The sequence below is a fragment of the Canis aureus genome, chromosome 35 (genome assembly GCF_053574225.1).
Source record: "Canis aureus isolate CA01 chromosome 35, VMU_Caureus_v.1.0, whole genome shotgun sequence".
NCBI lineage: Eukaryota > Metazoa > Chordata > Mammalia > Carnivora > Canidae > Canis > Canis aureus.
In genome coordinates, this window is record NC_135645.1 from 28048068 (window position 1) to 28071114 (window position 23047).

Here is a 23047-nt window from a genome sequence, read left to right on the forward strand (position 1 = left end):
ATGTTATCACTAATCCTTACTCAATTTATGATATCGATAGAGACATTAAAAGGATTTAGGTTCCCTGGTTGGCTTTCAATAAAAGACCAACCATCAACCCCCTAGTGGCAACCCTCTTGGGACTCTTCTCACTCCTGAGGATTTTCTCTGTATCTTTACTTAATAAACTTCTATCCCTTTACTCACTTCCTTTGTCCATGAGATTCATTCTTCGACTGTGTGAGACCAGAGCCAAGCTCTCCCGTACCAATTGTACATGCTTATTTCCATTTAAGTAACTGAATGTCAAAGTGAAAATCTTCCTAAGTTCTCAAATAGTAAAATCCTGCAGGTAGGTTTGAGTCTTATTCTAATTAAATTTAAAACTCATTCTCTCAGTTGAGAATTCTCGTGACAAACAGGTAGATAATAACTTCGTGCATTAACATTACTAAAACTATAACACTTTATACACAGACATATATAAAGACATATATATTTTGTTTTCTACCCAAATGGCTTTAAAAAGGGCTATAAAGAAATATATTTAAATTGGATAACAAGTATTTTTATTAAAGAAAAAATTCAAGAAAAGAATACCCTAGGAACATGTATCAGTGGTATCATTTTTTTGAAAGCTGTTTTTCCCTAATACATCTTCACCTCATATGTTGGAATCTTATCTGCTGAAACCACCTCTCCTTATTAGGATCAAGCCTGAAATATCTCAAAGTATTGTTTATGTTTGAAGGACCTTTGGTTTTTAAAAAGGAAAACCTTCAGACCTGGAGAATGTATTCAAGAAGCTCAGGCATAGCACACCATCTGAGTATGTTTGGGAGGAGAGGAATAGTTTTTGAGAAAGGGTAATGTCTTTGAGATAAAGATGGACTGACCCAGCACAGAGTTTGAGGTGGGGGTGGAGGAAGTAAGACCCTGAATAGGAATTATCTCAAGGTTCTGTTTGCTAGTGAAGTGATCAAGCTTGAAGTCCAGAGCTAGAGCTTTTTTATGCCCTTTTGTTATGTCCTCTACTGCATTAGCCATCTGATCTTGCTGAAAGTAAGATCTTATGAACTTAAAATTTCCTCATCTTTGAAAAGGAGTTTTAAATGCCTGATCTTCCTCTTTTAGAGTTGTTGTGGACATAAAAGGGAAATATGCATGAATTACTAGTCCTACAGAAAGTTCAGACGTTTTTGCTGTTGTCTATCATGACCACGAAGTTTTCTTTCTGGTCCTGTTAAATACTTGCATCTTTTAATTGTTGTTTCCATGATAATCACTGAAGTTTGAAAATAGAGTTAATTGTATATATGAAGTAAAACTAAAGCAATGGTATTAATCTTGTTTCCGAAAATAATATAATAATATATGAGAACGGTGTGTATGTGTGTGTGTGTGTGTGTGTGTGTGTGTGAAGAGGGTGGATGAGAGAAATAATGTGAAGTAGCTTTACTTCAATAAATCAAATACTTATTGTCAAAAATATATTAGGGAGCCTTCATGATATTAGGAATGTTTTGGTGAGGGTATGGGTTGAATAGTAGCTTCCAAAATTATGTTTAAATCTTAATCCCTGGGACCTGAGAAAGTGACTTTATTCTGAAAAATAAGGGATATTTGCAGATATAGTAAATCAAGGATCTCAAGATAAGATTATGCTACATTTAGCATAAACCCTAAAGCCAAAGATAGATGTCATTATAAGAAAAGGTGGAGAGAAACGAGATACAGAGAAGGCCTTGTGAAGAAGGAGGCGGAGATCAGAGCTCTGTTGCCACAAGCCAAGGAATGCCTGAAATGCTAGAAGCTGGAAGAGACAAGGAAGATTCTTCCCCTGAGCCCTATGGAGTGTGGCCCCGCCTGATTTTAGACTTCAAGAACTTTAAAGTAAAAAATTTCTGTTGTTCTTAGCCACTCTGTGGGAATTTGTTAACAGTAGTTCTACAAAACTAATATAGTGTGCTAAATAATAGCACACATAAATCACTGACAAACTGAATTAATGGTGGGTTGAGTCACCTAGAGTTATACTACTCTTGGATCAAATGACTTTTGAAGTTTTTGGATCAAACGATTTCTAGAGTTTCTTTACCCTCAAGTGGGCATTCAAAACATATGTGTAACAGATTGTTAAATGAAGGCTTGAAAACTAATGCCAAAAAAAGCTTTGAACAATTAAAGCATTATTGAAGAGATAAGAGCAAGAATTCATCAAATATATATTTTAACTTAAAAAGCCTGGGCTATTCTTATACCACTCAAATAATCACTTCACAGCTGTTGTATTTTAAATGTATTCATTCACATGGACTACATTCATTGACCTTGGCTAAATTGTAAACAAAATTGAGACTGAAATGGGAAACAGTGAATTCCTCTCCAGCTGTGAGAGATTAATACAAGAGTGGCTTATACAGGAGAAAAAGATCATCACATCCTGAAATAAAAAAAGGACAGTCATCCAGATTGAGCCAGGAGAGAAGGGATTCTTTAGACAAATTGATAATTTCATTGCAGTGGGGAATCTCAAATGAGTATCACTGAATATTTCATATAACTTATTCATTCTGATAAGTAAATTAAGAATAAACTATAAAATACCTATTAATAGTGAAGAATACACCTGACATATTACTAGTCTTTTTGGAATTCCTAATTATAGTTTTTCTTTTAATGTTGTTTTAGTTCACTCTTTAGAATATATGAACACTTACTGAAAATTTCCCTTAAGGATTTAGTACCTAAATGCTAATTTTAAGCAACTCTACTTAGAATAATGTTTCTTAATGTATGCAAGGGGGAAAACAGGCAAAACCCAAAACAAAGAAAAACAACTGTCTAAACAGGCATATATGTTTAAAATGGAAATTTCTGAGTCCCAATACAGGTCAGGTGAATCATGAATTTTTTAAAGCCGTTGCTACTTGAGGAAGGTTTATGGTCTCACTGTGTTGCAGGTTACAATGATTACATTCCAAGTACTTCTAGAAACACAAGGGCGCTCAGGGAGGAATCAGAAGGAACTGACACCAAACCTGCCATTTAAGGGTAAGTAGGAGTGCGTAAGGTGAACAACTCTCTGTCTGGTTCACATGAAGAACAAAAAGTCTTAATCACTGAGTTGGCAATACGATAATGAGGATTTTTATTTGGTTGGGTCTGAATTTGCTCATGTAGAAAAATAAACTTGGACTCAGATTGTGACAACTGATTTGCCAATTTAAGGAATCTGGAATTTATCCCCAAGAAAGTGAAGTCTTAAATATGTAGCATTACTGAGTTGGTTTTCCTGTAATGTTATATGTACATAATGTATGTGCCACGAAGGCAAACCTGTTAGACTTGTCTGTTTTCAGGTGTAGGTTGTACAGAGTTTACCTTTGGAATTTTGATTAGGTTGAAATAAACGGAATGAAAGATCTGAGAACCATGTAAATGAGGCTCCTTAAAAGAATTCATGTATTTAGAATATAGGTGTTCTTAATGACGAAGTTTTGGAATATAGTTGAGGCCTGGAGCTGACAACCAAGAAAGAATTCTTGAAATGTCTTGGTGCAAAATGGTGGTTTTATTAAAACACGGGGACAGGACTCATGGGCAGGAAGAACAGCTTCCCTGGGGACTGAGGGGTGGCTGATTATATATTTGTAGAGTTGCGGGAGGTAGGGAAAAGGGAGATTTCAAAAGGATTTTTGCCTGTTAAAGAGGACCTGCAAGATACTGGAAGCCTTGCCATTGTCAAGTTAAAGATTGTTTTTCTCACTAGCAAGGGATTAACATTAAGAAAATTGGAAGCTCCCTGAAGAATGGCACATGGATCTCACCCTGGGTGGGGGTCTTTTGCGGGATATCTTCTGTGCCTTGTCCTTAGCTAGCCGGGCTCCCTCTTCATTATCAAGTATCTCCTACAGTGAAATAAATGGAATTAAAATGTGTGATGAGGGGATCCCTGGGTGGCGCAGCGGCGCAGCGGTTTGGCGCCTGCCTTTGGTCCAGGGCGCAATCCTGGAGACCCGGGATCGAATCCCACGTCGAGCTCCCGGTGCATGGAGCCTGCTTCTCCCTCTGCCTGTGTCTCTGCCTCTCTCTCTCTCTCTCTGTGTATGTGACTATCATAAATAAATAAAAATTAAAAAAAATAAAATAAAATGTGTGATGAAATTGAACAATAAACATCAAATAAATCCCAAACACTTCACATTGGACTTCTTGATTCTGAGGTGTTCTGTGCACTCAGTGGTGGTTTCCAATCCAAAAGGGGAATCTTTTCCATGTCTGTCCCTTCAAGAAAGCAGGTGACAGGAGCTCAGTTGTGGCCTCTGAACCTCTTCCTGTGGGGCAGCCTGTGGCTGTGATGTACATCCTTAGTTTAATACTATGGCTATATTATGTCTTTTCCTGCAATAAGTGTCAGATTTTTGAGCATTGCCACTTTGGATCCTCTATGCCTTCTTTAACTGTTAACTCTGTCTGACATAGTTAAAGCAAGTATGATTTTAAAAAAATGTTTTTCACTCAAAATTTGATTCTTTCTATATGTATGAGTCTTAGTTTAGACTTCAGAATGTGAAGCCTAATTTATAAAGTTACATTTATCAAAAGAAAAAAATTACAATATTTAAATTAAAATACTTAATTTATAATATTTACAATACTGCATTTAGCAAAAGTAAAAATGCATGTGTTTTCTTTGGAAATTTAATAGTAATTTGACCATGGAGTTCAAGTTGCATAATATGATGAAAACTTGAAGGATAAGAATTTAGTCTTATGAATGGCACATTTATTTATTATACAAATATGTCTTTCCAGAGCTTTCTTATGAACATTGCCTGCTAACAATAACAGGAAAAAAGACTTGCTATCATGTTTATATCAAGTCAGCAATCAAACTTTCATTAATGGTGGAGAGAGTAATTACATAATGCAAAGCAAAAATGCTCTTCAGGAAAATCTTTAGGATCATTTTAAAACAGATTAACACACTCATGTTGCTAATTGAGATATTGTTGTGATGGGTATATTTGATTTAAATGTATATTTGATTTAAATGTCCGTCCATCTCCATCTAAAAAATAGTACATCTCAGTCTAGATAGTTTGAGAGACATTTAATGAAAGGTATAAAATCAATGTCAGAAATAATGACAAAGATATCAAGCTGGTTTTGAATTCAGTTAATCTCTTCACATGATGGTTATAAGTAAAGGAATTATTTGATTTGAATTTGAGCTTTATAAACCTATTGGGGATGCATATCACATTTCTTATCTTTTATATTCTGAGTTGCATATTGAGGAAAATAAGGTACATAAAATATATAGAGAAAAACGTATCTTATACTGCAGTAATTAGCGGTGGAGCACCTTCACAGAATTCTCCAGGTATTAACAGAAGCTGATCAATGAGAACTAAATCCTTTCAAGGACAAAATTTTACTATTGTTTATGGTACTATTGATACTTCAAAAGCTTAGAGAACTTATTTTTCACTCAAGTTAAGACTTACAATTCAGAAATTAAGAGTATCATATTCTGGGGTTCTAGAGAGCTCTCCTCGGCCAATGGACAGGGAAAGAAAATGTGCAGAAACCACTTTTTCATAGATGTCGCATATAAATTCTGCTTACATACCAGTTGCAAGAACTTGTAATATGGACTCCAATAAGCTGCAAAGGAAGTTGAAATGTAAATCTCTAGTCAGGCCAGGCATTCTCTTCTCATTAAATTCTTAAATGGGACCCTGTATCTTTGATGGAGAGTTGGTCATCTCTCGGTGTCCGTCTTAGCCACAATGGGACAGTATAAGGCCACCTAGAAGTGCTGGCTATCATTATTCTATAGCGTTTTGCAAAACATATTCCAAGGATGCTGTCTTATGAAATCATGAATAAAAGATAATTTCAAAAATATTTATAGAATCATCTATGTAATACCATTTGCCTAAAGTTTTACAATTTATATTGACATATATACATTCTGAAAAGCCTGATAGTGAAAATACTTTTTGACTTTAGTCCAGTCAGAGTTTTCTTTTCTTTCTTTTTTTTTTTTTTTAAGATTTTATTTATTTTTATTCATGAGAGACACAGAGAAAGAGGCAGAGACACAGGCAGAGGAAGAAGTAGGCTCCCCGCAAGAAGCCCGATGTGGGACTTGATCCCGGATCCCATCAGATTTTTCTAAACATACTTTATAAGTTCTAAAAATTCCTACAAAGAAAAACCCATTCAATGTTAAATTTGTAGTTCCTAAACATGTTTCCATGTTTGGTGATGTATAATCTATATACAACAAAATTGCAAATAGTTCATTGGTTTGTTTTGATAAATTTAGACATAGGTAATGTACCTATGAAACCATAACCACAATCAAGATAGTGTCCATATCTCCTCTCCCTGCAAAAGTTTCTTCAGCCTCTTTGTAACACCCGCCTCCCTGAACAACCACTGATTGAATTTCTGGCAATATAGAGGGGTCTGCATTTTCAAGGGCTCAGTACATACATGGAATCATATAATAAGTAAACTTTTTGATCTGTCTAGTTTTATGCATCATATTTTGAGGTACATCCATGTTGTGACATATTACTAGGAATCTTTCCTTTTCTCTTTCTTTCTTTCTTTCTTTCTTTCTTTCTTTCTTTCTTTTTTTTTTTTTTTTTGATGACGTGTATGTTTTCCAAAAAATAAAAAAAGTATTTTTGTGGGGTTGTTTGCTTTTTTGTTAATACAGTTGGATAGTTCTTTATATATTCTGGATATAAATCCTTTATCAGATGTATGATTTGCAAATATCTACTCCCAGTCTGTGGTTTGCCCTTCCATACTCTTAGCAGTGTCGTTCCCTTTGTTTAGTGATGTGTTTCTATGATAGCAAGCACTGAGACTCAGCGTAAGTGTTCTAATTGTCATGTATCACGCGGCTGAGAATTCCTAAAACACATACAAGGAAATTAAGCTAATAAATATGATTAGATTTCACTGCTTTCGACTCATTATTCATAATAGGCTACATGTTGTAATGTATAACACAGTTAAGCCAACAACTGGCTGTTGGGTAATGTGTTCTTTTTTAAGAATAAATCATTACATACAGACCACTTCTAAAGATGGTGTAGAGGGATTATTACTCTTTTAAAGGCTCTTTATTTCATCAAATACTCATTTAAACATGTTTCTATGCACTTTATTATATATAAGGGTATGAAAAATTATTCAAATTAAGTTGAAGTAATAACCATTGAAAATCTGAACTGGTAACGTCCTTGGGCTTGGAGGGAATAAAGGAAAATGATTCATTGCATGCTTGTATCTGCTAGTGCTGTTACAATAAATTTTAAAAGCTATCTTTCAATGGTTAATTATAAAACTTGCAAAGAAAAAAACATGTGAAAAAACAGTTTACAAGAGTGCTTCAATTTTGATTTTCTACTTCAAGATATTTCCTGGCTTCTCTTTCTAAATTCATGCTTAGTCACAGGAAAATCCTTATAAAAGAACAATTTTTTCCTTTTAAAGTTAGTGTCTTTATTTCTAAGAACCAAAGTACTATTGTAAAAATACTTTTTTCTCCCCAAATCTTCTATTTATCTCTTTTGTAACATGTTATTTTTAAACCCTTATTTCTCCTGGAAAAGAATATTTAAGTAATGTTCATGGACATAGCTTAAAGTGAGTTAATATTTCCTATATGAAGTGTGAATATTTGCCCTTTTGTAATTATGTTTTATTTTCACACCCAACTCTCCTGCCCAAAAGTTTCTTTAGGTTATCTGTGAAGGAAAAGACAGCAAATCTGAATTCAAATATCTATCTCACGTTCAAGGAATCTCAGATAAAAATTTTAGTCTTCTGTTTTCTAAACATTTACCAGGCTGGGCTAATTTTGAGCTTAAGGTTTGTTGAATAAGACTTGTAAATGGGTCAGTGGCCTGAAGAAATAGGTAAATGTTTTGTATTTAAAATCATCAGATCTTGGGATGCCTGGGTGGCTTACTGGTTGAGCATCTGCCTTCATCTCAGGTCATGATCCGAGAGTCCTGGGATCGAGTCCTGCATTGGGCTCCCTGAAGGGAGCGTGCTTCTCCCCTGCCTATGTCTCTTCCTCTCTGTCTCTCATGAATAAATAAATAAAATCTTAAAAAATAAAATAAAATAAAATCATCAGATCAGAGAGAGTCTTCTATCTCTAAGCATATTTGTGAGATAATGCAACAAAGATTGTCTAATTAGCCAAATCAGCCCCAAATGTCTTTCAAAGCTATAGAAATCTAGGAACCTATCTGCTCCTTCAGAAATAACTTTGAAAAAAAAAATGAAAGAAATGAAAATACTTGAAATGTGTTATGCCATCTCAAGGAAAGTTCAAGCATTTTGTACCTACTTATGTCCTATTTTTTCAAATGAAAAGTTTTATCTATCAATATTTTTGATAATACAACGCAAAATATGTCATCAATAAACTGAAGTAAGTACCCATTTTTGTCATTGAAATATATGTTGGATGATATACACATATACACCATTTTAATGAATTATATTGAATGATTTATAAATTACATGTCTACATATGTGTGTGTAGGTATATGTGTTCACTGAACACATGAGATAAGGAAAGAAAGACAGTGTTTTGTTTTATGCTACATATTTAATATTTGTTCTTAAATATTGGGGAATGATTACGCTAACAAAATGGGACGTGAAGAAGCCAAATTCTATTTCTATTTCTGTTACTCCCTGTATGACCTTGGACAACTTAATTTCTCTAGATATTTTTTTCGTTTTGTAATGCTCACTCCTTTTTAAGATTTCTGAATTATATCTGATACTTTGAAACATGTTTACACATAAATACATTTCGGTCTTTGGGTAATTTCATGATGAAATCAACAATAAAGTAAGACCTTTATTCTCAAGAAAACATCTATACAACAGAAAGTCACATGATTTCTCCACCTTTAAAGAAGAAACTTAGTACCAAATCCAAGAGCAGAGTTATAAGGACCAAAAATAAAGGATATGGATTCTGCTCTTCTGTAAATAAATCAGAGGTATTTTGAATTTATGTTTGGAAATAATGATAGAAGCAAGAATGTCTACAACCAAAATAAATCCTTGAATATTATGAAAGACAGCCAATTTTAATTTTAAATTATTGATTTAGACGCATAAAATCCTGGCCCCTTTTAAACAGTTTTCATATGTTTACTTCACTTGGCATTCTCATCCACACTTGAGCTGTGACCATTTAACCAGCATGGAGTTAGAGAAGTGTGAGCCTCTTGACCTTGTAAATGACTAATTACCATTAAATTGGTTTCAATCAACTTGAGTGTAATTGAAGTAGCATGGTTCTCTGTTTAGGTGAACAGCTTATTGAATGCTTATTTTGCTACATCAAGCTGAAAATGTTAAATGATAAAGCAAAGTACTTCCTGAATCAATATGAGACATGTCTCAATTATCAATGGTAAGACTCTTCAAATCGCATTGTTGACGTTTTGTGTGTGCGGGATAGCTAACTAAGGATGGGCAAATAGCCAACGATAGATGGAGCTTCAGCTTGTTGCTGGATAGTTGCAGGTAAGGATGGCTCTGATATTTTTTTAGGACTAGTTTTATTTTTTTAAATGGATTTAAGTAATTCTAGATATATAGTGGTTGGGTATATTTCATAATAAAATTATTAATTGGTATTTCTACAATTTTAGTACAAATTCAGTATTAGAGAGCTCACCTATTAAAGAGTGCAATATGTGGAATGTATTAGAAATTTTATTTAAATGTGTATCAGTCTAACTGGGTATTAGATTAAATGTCTTTCATTTATCATCTCTCATTTGTTCAAAGAAATTTTAACCCACTATAGAATCTTGTATATTACCTAATATTAATTGCAGTATAAAATATAATGATTTTGAAAATGTAAAGAAATGATTCCCAGGGGAAATATTTATATATATTTATTAGCTTTATTGAGATATGATGAGGGAAACAAAGGCAAAAGAAAAAATATTAAATTTCCTCGCCACTTACAGCCCACTGACAAGTCTTTGAAACAGACAGAGTGACCTTCCTCTAGGGACTCAACTGCCTTGATGTTGACACTTTGCTGAGGGCAAAATCATGCCTAGCCAACCCCCGCACCGCACCCTCACCCTCGGCCCCCTGCAGGATCCTGTAAGCTTATTAAAATTCCCTTAGAAGTTCCTTTAATCTCTAAACCCCCAAGATGCATGCTGGCAATCAACCCCCAAGCACATGGCCCATCAATATATACATCTGAAGGGTCTCATGACTCAGGTTTTATTAGGTGGAATAAATGGCCCTTTCCCAACAACAGCTAGCCTCCTCAAGGTTCTGGAAACCTTGCTTCCAAAATTCCTTAGAGACTTCTGTTATTCCCTAACCCCCTCCCAACTTGAATGTATATAATGGACCACTCCTCGTGACCCTGGAGCAGCTCTTTCTGCCCATGGTTCCTGTCCTTGTGCTTTTTGCACCAAAGACATCTCAAGAATTATTTCTGGGCCATTGGCTTCAAACCCTAACCTTCTTTCCTACATCAAGATATGACTCAGGGATCCCTGGGTGGCTCAGCAGTTTTGCACCTGCCTTCAGCCCAGGGCATGATCCGAGGGTCCTGGGAGAGAGTCCCACATTGGGTTCCCTGCAGGGAGCCTGCTTCTCCCACTGCCTGTGTGTCTCTGACTCTCTCTCTCTCTCTGTGTCTCTCATGAATAGATAAATAAAATCTAAAAAAAAAATTTAAAGATATGACTCATGTATTATACAATTCATCCATTTAAAGTACACAATTTAATGTTCTTTTCGCTTTTTTAAAAAAGATTTTTAATTTATGTATTCATGAGAGACACAGAGAGAGAGAGAGAGGCAGAGACACAGGCAGAGGGAGAAGCAGGCTCCATTCAGGAAGCCTGATGTGGGATTCGATTGTGGGACTCTGGGATCACGCACTGGGTCAAAAGCAGACGTTCAACCACTGAGCCACCCAAGAGTCCCAGTTCTTTTCTCTTTTAAAACAATTCCTAGGCTTCTGAAACTACCATTGAAACTGAATTTTACAACATCCTCTCCCTCTTCAAGGAGGGTATGTACCCATTAGCATTCACACCTTATTCCCCATCTAATCCCCCCATGATCCCCAACCCTAGCCCTATGCAACCTGTAATGTACTGTTTTTCTATATTAATGATGTATAATTGACATACAATATTCTATTATTTTCAGGTGTAGAGCATAATGATTTGACATTTGTATAAATTGTGAAGTGGTCACCATAAGAAGTCTAGTCACCATGTGTCATCCTACAAAGTTAATGTTATATTACTGCCTTTACTCACCATGTTGGGCACTATATCCCCATGACTTATCTATTTTTTTATAAATTTATTTTTTATTGGTGTTCAATTTGCCAACATATAGAATAACACCCAGTGCTCATCCCGTCAAGTGCCCACCTCAGTGCCCATCACCCAGTCACCCCCACCACCCCCCACGTCCGCTTCCACCACCCCTAGTTCATTTCCCAGAGTTAGGAGTCTTTCATGTTCTGTCTCCCTTTCTGATATTTCCCACTCATTTTTTCTCCTTTCCCCTTTATTCCCTTTCACTATTTTTTATGTTCCCCAAATGAATGAGACCATATAATGTTTGTCCTTCTCCGATTGACTTATTTCACTCAGCATAATACTCTCCAGTTCCATCCATGTCGAAGAAAATGGTGGGTATTTGTCGTTTCTAATGGCTGAGGAATATTCCATTGTATACATAGACCACAGCTACTTTTTTTTTTTTTAAAGATTTTATTTATTTATTCATGACAGACAGAGAGAGAGAGAGAGAGAGGCAGAGACACAGGCAGAGGGAGAAGCAGGCTCCATGCAGCGAGCCCGATGTGGGACTCGATCCTGGGTCTCCAGGATCACACCCCAGGCTGAAGGCAGCACTAAACCACTGGGCCACTGGGGATGCCCGACCACAGCTTCTTTATCCATCATCTTTCGATGGACACTGAGGCTCCTTCCACAGTTTGGCTATTGTGGCCATTGCTGCTAGAAACATCGGGGTGCAAGTGTCCTGGCGTTTCACTGCATCTGAATCTTTGGGGTAAATCCCCAACAGTGCAATTGCTGGGTCGTAGGGCAGGTCTATTTTTAACTCTTTGAGGAACCTCCACACAGTTTTCCAGAGTGGCTGCACCAGTTCACATTCCCTCCAACAGTGTAAGAGGGTTCCCCTTTCTCCACATCCTCTCCAACATTTGTGGTTTCCTGTCTTGTTAATTTTCCCCATTCTCACTGGTGTGAGGCGGGATCTCATTGTGGTTTTGATTTGTATTTCCCTGATGGCAAGTGATGCGGAGCATTTTCTCATATGCATGTTGGCCATGTCTATGTCTTCCTCTGTGAGATTTCTGTTCATGTCTTTTGCCCATTTCATGATTGGATTGTTTGTTTCTTTGCCATTGAGTTTAATAAGTTCTTTATAGATCTTGGAAACTAGCCCTTTATCTGATACGTCATTTGCAAATATCTTCTCCATTCTGTAGGTTGTCTTTTAGTTTTGTTGACTGTATCCTTTGCTGTGCAGAAGCTTCTTATCTTGATGAAGTCCCAATAGTTCATTTTTGCTTTTGTTTCTTTTGCCTTCATGGATGTATCTTGCAAGAAGTTACTGTGGCTGAGTTCAAAAAGGGTGTTGCCTATGTTCTCCTCTAGGATTTTGGTGGAATCTTGTCTCACATTTAGATCTTTCACCCATTTTGAGTTTATCTTTGTGTATGGTGCAAGAGAGTGGTCTAGTTTCATTCTTCTGCATGTGGATGTCCAATTTTCCCAGCACCATTTATTGAAGAGACTGTCTTTCTTCCAATGGATAGTCTTTCCTCCTTTATCGAATATTAGTTGACCATAAAGTTCAGGGTCCACTTCTGGGTTCTCTATTCTGTTCCACTGATCTATGTGTCTGTTTTTGTGCCAGGACCACACTGTCTTGATGACCACAGCTTTGTAGTACAACCTGAAATCTGGCATTGTGATGCCCCCAGCTATGGGTTTCTTTTTTAAAATTCCCCTGGCTATTCGGGGTCTTTTCTGATTCCACACAAATCTTAAAATAATTTGTTCCAACTCTCTAAAGAAGGTCCATGGTATTTTGATAGGGATTGCATTAAATGTGTAAATTGCCCTGGGTAACATTGACATTTTCACAATATTAATTCTGCCAATCCATGAGCATGGAATATTTTTCCATCTCTTTGTGTCTTCCTCAATTTCTTTCAGAAGTGTTCTATAGTTTTTAGGGTATAGATCCTTTACCTCTTTGGTGAGGTTTATTCCTAGGTATCTGATGCTTTTGGGTGCAATTGTAAATGGGATTGACTCCTTAATTTCTCTTTCTTCAGTCTCATTGTTAGTGTATAGAAATGCCACTGATTTCTGGGCAAGGATTTTGTATCCTGCCACACTGCCAAATTGCTGTATGAGTTCTAGCAATCTTGGGGTGGAGGCTTTTGGGTTTTCTATGTAGAGTATCATGTCATCGGTGAAGAGGGAGAGTTTGACTTCTTCTTTGCCAATTTGAATGCCTTTAATGTCTTTTTGTTGTCTGATTGCTGAGGCTAGGACTTCCAGTACTATGTTGAATAGCAGTGGTGAGAGTGGACATCCCTGTCTTGTTCTTGATCTTAGGGGAAAGGCTCCAAGTGCTTCCCACTGAGAATGATATTTGCTGTGGGCTTTTCGTAGATGCCTTTTAAGAAGTTGAGGAATGTTCCCTCTATCCCTACACTCCCTACAGGAATGGATGCTGTATTTTGTCAAATGCTTTCTCTGCATCTCTTGAGAGGATCATATGGTTCTTGTTTGTTCTCTTGCTGATATGATGAATCACATTGATTGTTTTACGAGTGTTGAACCAGCTTTGCATCCCGGGGATAAATCCCACTTGGTCATGGTGAATAATCTTCTTAATGTATTGTTGTATCCTATTAGTTAGTATCTTGTTGAGAATTTTTGCATCCATGTTCATCAGGGATATTGGTCTGTAATTCTCCTTTTTGTGGGGTCTTTGTCTGGTTTTGGAATTAAGGTGATGCTGGCCTCATAGAACGAATTTGGAAGTACTCCATCTCTTTCTATCTTTCCAAACAGCTTTAGGAGAATAGGTATGGTTTCTTCTTTAAACGTTTAATAGAATTCCCCAGGGAAGCCATCCAGCCCTGGACTTTTGTGTCTTGGGAGGTTTTTGATGACTGCTTCAATTTCCTCCCTGGTTATTGGCCTGTTCAGGTTTTCTATTTCTTCCTGTTCCAGTTTTGGTAGTTTGTGGTTTTCCAGAAATGCGTTCACTTCTTCTAGATTGCCTAATTTATTGGTGTATAGCTGCTCATAATATTTTTTTAAAATCATTTGTATTTCCTTGGTGTGACTTATCTATTTTGTAGCTGGAAGTTTGTACATCTTAATTCCTTTTGCCTAGTTCACCACTCCATCCCTTCCCCGCCACCTTGTTTACAATCTGAAATCTGTATTTATGAATCTGGGTTTTTGTTTTGTTTTTTAGATTCCACATATAAGTGAAATCACGTAGTAATTGTCTTTCTCTGTCTGACTTATTACTTAGTGTAATACCCTCATGGTTCATCCATATTGTCACAAATGGCAAAAGTTTATTCTCTTTTATGGCTGAATAGTATTTCAGTATTTGTGTGTCTATGAGTGTGTGTGTGTGTTTGTCATTTCCTTTATCTGTTCATCAATATAATTTTTTGTCTCTATAGATTTGCCTATTCTGGATATATCATATCAATGGAATTGTCATATGGTAGGTGGTCTTTTGTAACTGGTGTGTTTCCTTTAGCATGTTGGCTTCAAGATTTCTCTACACTATAACATGCACGAGGACTTCATTCTGTTTTATTAGTGAATAATATTCTAATGTATGGGATACACCACTTTGTAAACTCACTTCATTAGTTGATTAACTCCTAGATTGTGTCAACTCGTTGGCTATCATAAATGATGTGGCTATGAACTTTTGTGTATGTGTTTTTGCATGGATGTATGTTTTCATTTATCTTGTCTGTATACCTAAATGTAGAATTTCTGGTAACTCTATGTTTAACAAATTGGGGAACTTGTCAGACTATTTGCAAAGGCTGTTGCACTATTTTACATTTTCACCAGCTCTATACGAGGTTTCCAGTTCCTACATATTCTTGTCAAATTTTAACATTTTTTATAATAAAATTAGACTCACAATGCAAATGTCTTACTTAACTCATACATTTTTCAGCACTACTGGATTTACTATAACATCATCTAAGTTTCCTGATGTATATAAATCGGGAAATTCTCATATTAAAGACGAGACATAATGTTTTAGGTTGGCCCAGGTTATCTTTAAGGTAGGTATAAAGTGTTTGAGGAAGAATAAGGATACATGCACAGAGCCCCATTCATTTTTACTCAAAGTAATATTTTGGAAAGATAAACATACATATATTTTGATTTTGAAAGATTGGCCACTTGCCCAATGTATATAAATATATTACAAACCAATGAAATTTTTATATGCTATGACTGATGAAATTGAAACATCTTTCTTCCCATATAGGTATAGTGATAAATATTTTATAGGCAAGTGCTGAATCTTTCTGTTTTAGGTCTCAATTTTCTTATGCCAATTGCAATGAATAAAAAGAAAGACACATATAAATTTTGGTGAATTTAAGGGCAATGGAATATTGGTGATGAAATTAAATAAGACTAAGGGACATTTTATAAAGCAATGAAGTACCATTAAAGAAAAAAGAAGAAATGATCAAATGTAATTGAATGCTTATTATTACTTTGATATTTTCTAAAAAGAATTTTATTAACATTTTATGATTTCCTTATTCTCTGTCTTTTGTCTATTTGTTTCATGTGTTAGTCTTAAGATTTTCAAGAGTAGAAGAACATACTTTGTGTTATATACTGGAGTATCTTATGCCTTCATAAATATTTTTTGCCTGTCAGTCTCTTTTAATATATAGCTAAGAGTGGATTTTTAACTTAAGTACAGAGTGGGAAAAAAAAGAAAAAAACTATTTCACAGATATTTCAGTTCAGCTTTCTAGTCAAGCATAAATCCATTATTTGTACTTATCTGGGTCTTCTCAATCAGTAAACTAGTAAGTTACCTTATAATATGGCTGTGTGTCTGGTTAGATAAAGCAAGACAAGTTTTTCAAAATTTATTTCTAATGTTTTGATACATAATGATAAAACGATTTCACTGCATATTAAGTTACTATGTTTTCTACATTTAATGCATGTTTGCATATTTTATGTTTTGAATTAATATGTTAAGAGTAATCTAACACTAAATTTATATATTGATCATAATTTAATGCCATATTTTACACATATTTTGAAAAGTTATGTGACTAATAATTTGGGTAAGCAAGTATATGCATACATACATATTGTACAAAGGCATTATATTTAGAGTCCACATTTCTACTGTTTTAATGGTCAACATAATACTGTTTAAAATTTAATGGTTTTAAAATATTATTCATAGTATGATAGTGAGGGTAATGCTTATTTCAAATATTCATGATATTTAGCGATGTTTAGTTTTAAAGCTACACAACCAATTGAGCTACCTTTATATTTCATTAGGCTAGAATCTTGTAAAACAAAGAAACCCAGCTTAAATTATTAGATGTCTTTCAGAATTTATCCAGAACCTTTGCTGATCGTGAAGTATCACTATGAACACGAAAGAACAATGTAGGTTGAGAGATTCATTACAGCAAAGAATGATATGCCGGATATGTACGTTAACAAAATAAACTTTAAGCTTTCTTTCTTTTATATCTTGCATGAAGAAAGAGAAAGAAAATATTAACTTCAAAATTCCCTATTTTAAAAGGCATAAAATCCATGGAATTTGAAATTTACTGTATTATTTTAACCTATTATAATCTAAAAAATATAATCTTATAAAGATTGTCAGTATTTAAGAATTAAAATAGAGCTCCAGATTATTTATACATTTTTGAAATTCAATTATCTCTATATGGTATTCAAACAAAAGATGTGCTTTACTATAAAACAAGTGCTGATACTGTATATTTAAACTATTAATAATACTTAACATTATCTGAAATTACTCCTAGCCACTCCTCAATGAATGAGTTGTTTCTGGATCCAGATTGCATGCATACATTTGTGTCGTTTTTTCGGAGGAACCATAATTTTAAAAATCTCAGAAAATGGTAGACATGAAAGAGCAGGTATCAAATATTTCTTACTTGAATATTTTCCTCAGAACCTTGGGTAAATTCTCTACTGTAAGAGCATTATTTAGCAACAATACCCCCAAATGCAAGGATTTTTTTAAAAAAAATTTTTAAAGATTTATTTATTTATTTATTCAGAGAGAGAGAAAGAGAGAGAGAGAGAGAGGCAGAGACACAGGCAGAGGGAGAAACAGGCCCATTCAGTCAGCCCAACGTGGGACTCGATCCCAGATCTCCAGGATCACACCCCGGGCTGCAGGCGGCGCTAAACCACTGTGCCACCGGGGCTGCCCTTTTTAAAATATTTTTTTTTAATTTTTATTTATTTATGATAGTCACACACAGAGAGAGAGAGAGGCAGAGACATAGGCAGAGGGAGAAGCAGGCTCCATGCACTGGGAGCCCGACGTGGGATTCGATCTCGGGTCTCCAGGATCACGCCCTGGGCCAAAGGCAGGCGCTAAACCGCTGCGCCACCCAGGGATCCCTTTTTAAAATATTTTTAAGGATGTATTGTTAAGAAACAATAACCAGAAAATAAGGACATGAGTTAGAAGATTGTGGAATAATGTCAGCCTTTTCCAATTCTGTTTATGAATATAACCCAAAAACATTGGGAGAACAAGAAATAAAATACAAACTGTATTTTGGAAAACTAAAAGAAAACAAAAACCACATGCAAAGTAAATTTTTTTAAAAAAGTTTCAGAAGGTGGTAAAAACCAGAAAGATGTCAAAAATATGAGGCTAAAAGAAAATTTTACAGCTTTACATCATAAAAAGAGGCAGAAAAGTACATGTCAAGGCTAAATGGTATATCCACAGATGCAAACTCCAAATCCTTATTTGTAACAGGAAGAATGGAATGTCAAGGCTAACAGCAGGTACTTCCCAGATCTAGATGGAATCAAGCATTTATCAAGCCACATTTGCATGAATGAACCTCTCTTAGCGGCTGTGGGACACAAAATAAATTTTCCATTGTGAAAAATTCACAGCTTCTCTCTCCATTTGGTAGTGAGATATAACAGTTAAAGAAATTCACATTAAAACAAACAAACCCTGAGTTTTGGAGAATAGTTATATAGTTTTGAAAACTATTGTGTGTGTTCATTTACAAAATGAACTTACTCTAAATCATTCTTCCAGAACACAAACATGCTCACCTTCTTCTAAGAAGACAATTAAATGGGAAAAAGAAAAATAAATAAGCAAAAATGGAGGGAAAATGGAGTATTGACAGAAAATGCAAATGCAAATGCTAAGGCATTTGGGTATTACCCTTCCCAAAATATTGCTATTGAGTCAATGAAAACAATTACTATTTTAAAATATTTTAAAATTGGGGATCCCTGGGTGGCGCAGTGGTTTAACGCCTGCCTTTGGCCCAGGGCCTGATCCTGGAGACCCGGGATGGAATCCCATGTCGGGCTCCCTGCATGGAGCCTGCTTCTCCGTCTGCCTGTGTCTCTGCCTCTCTCTCTCTCTCTCTCTGTGTGTGTGACTATCATAAATAAATAAAAATTAGAAATAAAATAAATAAAAATAAAATATTTTAAAATTGATATATTTAGTGCAGCCCAGGTGGCGCAGCAGTTTAGCGCCGCCTTCAGCCCAGGCCTGATCCTGGGGACCCAGGATCGAGTCCTGCTTCGGGCTTCCTGCATGGAGCCTGCTTCTCCCTCTGCCTGTGTCTCTGCCTCTCTCTCTCTCTCTCTCTGTGTGTGTGTCTGCATCTCTCAGGAATAAATAAATAAAATCCTAAAAAAATAAAATGTATACATTTAAAATTTTTATTTTTATTTTAGTTTTATTTAAATTTTATTTTTATTTAAAAATTTAAGGAAAAGATGTAAGATTCAAGATAAAGGAAGACAGGGTGACATAAGTCTTAGCAGAGTGCAGGAAGGCTGTAGAAGGAACAATTAAAATATTACAAAAATAAAGGAACAATTTGGTATATAAGGAAAAACATGTGCTGATAAAAACATAGCTGGAGAAATTTTCAAACGACAGCAAAAAGGAAGAATAATGCAGAACAAAACAAGAAGTTCTATAAGGTAACAAATATATGTCCCTGAGAAGTTTATACAACATCCCTACCAAAGTGTTTCCCAAAGAATAAAAACTTAAAAATGAAAAAGAACAAATATTTACATTATAATGCAAGCATTTGAAAATTTTAAATTGTTTTAGAAATAGTTGAAAGGAAAAAAAAAAGAAAAAAAGAGAAATAGTTGAAAGAGCAAAGTATTTTTCAGCAAAAAAACTAATTTAGAATGATTTTCATAAAGAAATAACGTTTTATAAAAGTAATCGGGTTTCCACGGAAGGAATCCACTTGCAGTAAGGCAAAATACAATGTCGTTTATCGATAAAAAGGTCTCACTTCTGCAGTTGTCCAGGGCAGTGCCTGTCCAGTCCTGCTGAGCCAGGGCCAAACTTGCCATGTTTAAATGTGTTATTACTACTGTAATTACTATTATTGCTATTAAGAGTTGCCTTAAAAGAAATCAGGGCGACTTAGAGCTCCCTTTCTGTTTCCAGTATCGTGGTGTCCCTGATGGGGAATGCAGGTGCAAGGATCACAGAGTTCTCCACTTTGACAGGTGACTGAACAGGGAAGGCCCGCAGGACCACCCTGCTCTCTGACCCTTTGCAGATGCGCGGGAACTGCCATCGCATCCCCCGGCCCCAGCACAGGGCACACAGGTCTTACTGGTAAAGCAAAGTGTACCCAACAGAGGCTGGAGATAGCAAACTTCCCCCAGTCTATAAAAGTATTCCACTCTTTTTTTCTTATCTGGCCACTTGGTGTAGCAGTGAGTTGTGCATGTCTGTGTGTGTGTGTGGGGGGGGGGGGGGGTATTTTATGGTTTCCTTGCTCTTATTTTGCAATTAACCATTTATCACTGAGCTGATAAAGAGAAACTTGTCTGTTTATTCAAAAACTAAGACCTGAATTTCCACTGCTCAATAAAGTGGTTGGTGAACATGTAACTTAAACCAGGTTTGCCCACATTTGCCTATAGAACTAATATTTACCATGAAAGCACCACAGTGATGGCACCAACCACGTGGAATCAGAAGACAAGGCTGTGCGGACGCAGCTTTGGCATCTGGGTCACAGACTGTAGTAATTTGGAGAGGACTGTTCCAGAAGACTGTGATCCACACCCCAGAAGTAGGTTAAGTGCTTTAGTCCCAGTCACGATTCAATGGCAAGTGAAAAGAGTGCTCCGGACCCTAAATATACTATGGTTTAAGAAAAAGAATTGGGAGTCCCCTGGGTGGCTCAGTCCGATAAGCATCTGACTCCTGATTTCCGCTCAGGTCATGACCTCAAGATCAGGAGATGGAGCCTGGCATCCGGCTCCCTGCTGGGGGTGGGTTTTGCTTAAGATTCTCTCTCTCCCTCTACCTCTGCTCCTCTCTCGTTCTCTCTCTCTAATAATAATAATAATTTTTTAAAAAGAAAAATTCAAATATGGAGTGAAATCACTGCTTCTTTTGGAATCCACCATTCTCCTACTGGTTCAAGCATATGTGAACACTCTGAGGCATGTTGGCAGAAAATTTTTTTCTCATAGTTCTACAGATTCAAAATCCAATATCAAGGTGCCAGCAGGCTGTTTTCTAATGTGGTGTCTCTGTCTTACAGACGACAGCCTCGCATGGTCTTTCCTCTCTTCCCTAGTGGGAAGACAAAGAAATACTTGGTGCCTCTTCCTGTTTCTTTCTTTCTTTTTCTTTTTTAATTTTTATTTTTTTTTCCCTCTTTCTGTTTCTATAAAGACATCAGCCAGCCCTATGGGGTCAGGGACCTACTGTTAGGACCTCATTCAACTTTCATTGCCTCCTTAAAGGCCTTTTCTCTCAATGCAGTCACATCAGTGGTTAGAGCTTCATCCAAGTTTGAAGTGGACACTATTTAGTATATACCAGTAGTGAACAAATTTTTTTTTAAAAGAACATGACCCTTGTATGATATGCTGTTAAGAAAAAAAAATTGTGGTGGGGAAGATGATGGCTTACTGGTTATGCCAGTAAGAAAAGATACTTACTGGTTATGCCTATGATATGGAGACGTTAGAAAAGTACAATATGATTGCTGTATGGTCAGAGAAGCTGTCTAAAATGTCTATAGGGTAAGCTGTGTGAAAGGGAAACATAAGTAATTATAAGTAACAAGTAAGTCATTGGAAAGAATATCAGTATTTACATCAAAGCCTAGTTATTAAGTCATGTTTGTATTAATATTATTTGTTAACAGATTGCATGTTAAATGCCAATGGAGAAATTTTTGCTTTATAATTTGTTCTACTTTGAAAACTATTTTTTTTTATGTGTAGAAACAGACATGGCCCATTCACACACATATTGGTGCTGTAGGAAAATTGTTTTTGATGCAAGCTTATCAAAGGAGATTTTCAACTTGAAATTTAATAATATCTTAAGATTTTTCTTACTCAAATTACATCTAAATAAATAAATAACACCTATTATGATGTAAGAGTTTATGTTCAGATTTTACCACTTAATGAATAATTCTTTTTTTAATAAATTTCATTTGTTTATTCATGAGAGACACAGAGATAGAGACAGAGACACAGGCAGAAAGAGAAGCAGGCTCCCTGCAGAGAGCCTGATGTGGGACTCGATCCTGGGACCCTGGGATCACTACCTGAGACAAAGGCAGATGCTCAACTGCTGAGCCACCCAGGCGCCCCTGAATAATTCTTAAAATATTTCCCATTCAAGCACATTTGAGAGTTACACGAATACTCTGGAAGTGTGTCTGAAACAGTGTGACTGGCAGCGTAACAAGGGGAGAGAAAAAGTTGTCTAACTTTCTTTCAGATGAGACGATTATAATAGGATTACAATGTAATGCTATAATATAATATAATTATGATTCCCATCCTGTTTAGAATAATCAGACATGCTCTGCGTGTTTGCCTTATTTTGATAAAACCCTTTTAACTATTTCCCTCTTGTAAATTGCTCAGATACAAGTAATACAATCTCTTATATGCTAGAAGTGAAGTATCTCTTTCCCTTTTCTGGTTAATTCCTTCCATTTCTTGAACTTGCTTGATTTTCTTGAGAACCACGGACTCTTCCCAATACAGGTCATATATGACCGTTGCTGCTTTCAGTGAAAATTAGGTAGGGTTTATCCTTCTGCTGTAAGTCATGATACAAGTAATTCAACTTGAACACGTTCAGCTCTTTACCCGCAGCTTATGTTAATACTTCAGCTGCTCTATGTTCATTTTCCTGCCTCTGCAACTCAACCACTATTACCTGTTACTTAAGCTTTTGATGCCAGGCAAGTAGTCATGGCCCTGAAGTATGAGCTCGTTGCAAAAAATAAGTTCAGTTAAAAATACCGTGAACTTAGCATGAACTGATAAAAAGTGTGAAGTTTGCAAAGCATCCAATGTTTTTTGTCTTTGTTTATTAAGTGCTACATTCCCGGAGGACTGGCTTCTCCAGGGATGACTAGCGATCTTAGTGAGTTCGTCTATATGGATAGAGTGAAATAATTGAGTATTTGATTCAGTTAAGTGTTTACTACTTTACTTCAGCAACAAAAAGGGACTTCAAGAAGTCTAAGGTAGGTCTAACTTTGAGCTTCTTTTTTTTTTTTTTTTTTTTTAATTTTTATTTATTTATTTATGATAGTCACAGAGAGAGAGAGAGGCGCAGAGACACAGGCAGAGGGAGAAGCAGGCTCCATGCACCG

The 23047-nt window shown here is 35.9% G+C and overlaps 1 long non-coding RNA gene across 1 annotated transcript in view; it reads left to right on the forward strand.

Annotated features, from left to right (window-relative positions):
* LOC144305463 (uncharacterized) overlaps window positions 1–23047 on the forward strand; it is a 73537-nt gene that overhangs the window by 10623 nt on the left and 39867 nt on the right. Inside the window, exon 2 of the long non-coding RNA XR_013372472.1 lies at window positions 2943–3033. This is a non-coding gene — a long non-coding RNA (uncharacterized LOC144305463). The remainder of the gene's footprint in view (window positions 1–2942; window positions 3034–23047) is intronic.